This window comes from Myotis brandtii, unplaced genomic scaffold, assembly GCF_000412655.1.
Source record: "Myotis brandtii unplaced genomic scaffold, ASM41265v1 scaffold341, whole genome shotgun sequence".
NCBI classification, from domain to species: domain Eukaryota; kingdom Metazoa; phylum Chordata; class Mammalia; order Chiroptera; family Vespertilionidae; genus Myotis; species Myotis brandtii.
This window is the reverse complement of record NW_005363130.1, coordinates 592,288-593,774: the sequence shown is the minus strand read 5'-3', so window position 1 is coordinate 593,774 and position 1,487 is coordinate 592,288. Positions and strand designations below refer to the sequence as shown.

Below are 1,487 nucleotides of genomic sequence, written 5' to 3'. Positions count from 1 at the left end.
ACAATTTGGACCTCCTCCCACTGAGTGTATGATCAGACAGTGGAGAAAACAGGAAGAATAACTCTTTAAGATGCCAAAAAAGAAGAAGGCCTTAAGAGGAAAACCAGAAAAATGTTTAAAATATTGATTTCTTAATTTGAGGTTGGAAAAGTGGGGGCATCTTATTACACAGAAAAATAGGGCACATCATCAAAACAGAATACTAGTATTAATCTACTGCAGTGTTTCCAAAAGAAATACTAGCAGAAGTCAAAATAACTTTGTTTTGGTATTTTCAGAGATGCCATTATTAAAAAACGAGAGGTCCCATGCACGAAATTCATGCAAGAGTAGGCCTTCCTTCCCCCAGCTGCCAGCACCGGCTTCTTTCAGGCACCCGGGACCCTGGCTTCCCTCTGGTCACCGGCAGGTACCCAGGACCTGGGCTTCCCTGACAGCCCCGGCTTCATCCAGAAGGTCATCTGGAAGGATGTCTGGTCTAATTAGCCTATTACACTTTTATTATTATAGATGTCCACACAGCCAGCATTGCTCAGTGATTGAGCATCAACCAATGAACCAGGAGATCACGGTTTGATTTCTGGTCTGGGCACATGCTTGGATTTCAGCCTTGATCCCCAGTGTAGGGCATAAATGAGGCAGCCAATCAATGATTCTCTCTCATCATTGATGCTTCTATCTCTCTCTCCCTTTGCCTTCCTTTCTGAATCAATAAAAATATATTTTAAAAAATATCCTACTCAATTCAATCCACCTCTCCTGTCGTGTATACAACATTTTTTATATTTTATGTAATCTGAACAGTTTATAGAAATCCTGGATTTATAGCTCTAAATATTCCTTCAAACTTCTATTCATATTTTTAATTATTGAGACTGCACTTTCCTTTAAAGAGCTGAAATAACTTGGAGAAGGAAAGGGAAAAGGGAGATGAAAGGAGGACTATGTGGGGAAAATCACTTATCCCTGATGGATATGAGAAGGGAATTGTGGAGTGAATTGGGCATGGATGGAAAGTGATAATTTCTAAATTCAGTCAGATTTCAAAAATTCTATTATTCTATTATTTTGACTACTTAAAATTCTATTATAGTATTATTATTATATGAGCACTAACTATAACTATTCCTATACCAAGTTCTTCATTTATAAAAGAAAAATTAATGTCTAAGAGACTTATGTTATTATCTCCTCTGAATGTCTAAGGTTGGTCTACTAATAGTATAGTATTATGATATCTGAATAATCCCAATGTAGTACATATAACATGACATGACATATAACATAACCCTAGTGATTTAAAAAAAAAGTGAAATCGCCATTGAAACAAAATATAAACCAATTGAGCACAAGGACAAGGCTTTAATTGTCTAAAATTTTCTTTGCTAATTTTGAGCCTAGACTATCTCTGGGAATTAGATGTTTAATAAATCATGACAATAAAGATAAATAAATAAATAAATAATAAATAAATAAATAAATAAATA

At 35.0% G+C, this 1,487-nt stretch overlaps 1 protein-coding gene across 1 annotated transcript in view; it reads right to left on the bottom strand.

Moving 5' to 3' along the window:
* Positions 1 to 1,487, bottom strand: part of LOC102261090 (MAM and LDL-receptor class A domain-containing protein 1) — a gene marked incomplete at its 3' end in the record, with an annotated part of 431,828 nt that overhangs the window by 39,011 nt on the left and 391,330 nt on the right. The window lies entirely within an intron of this gene.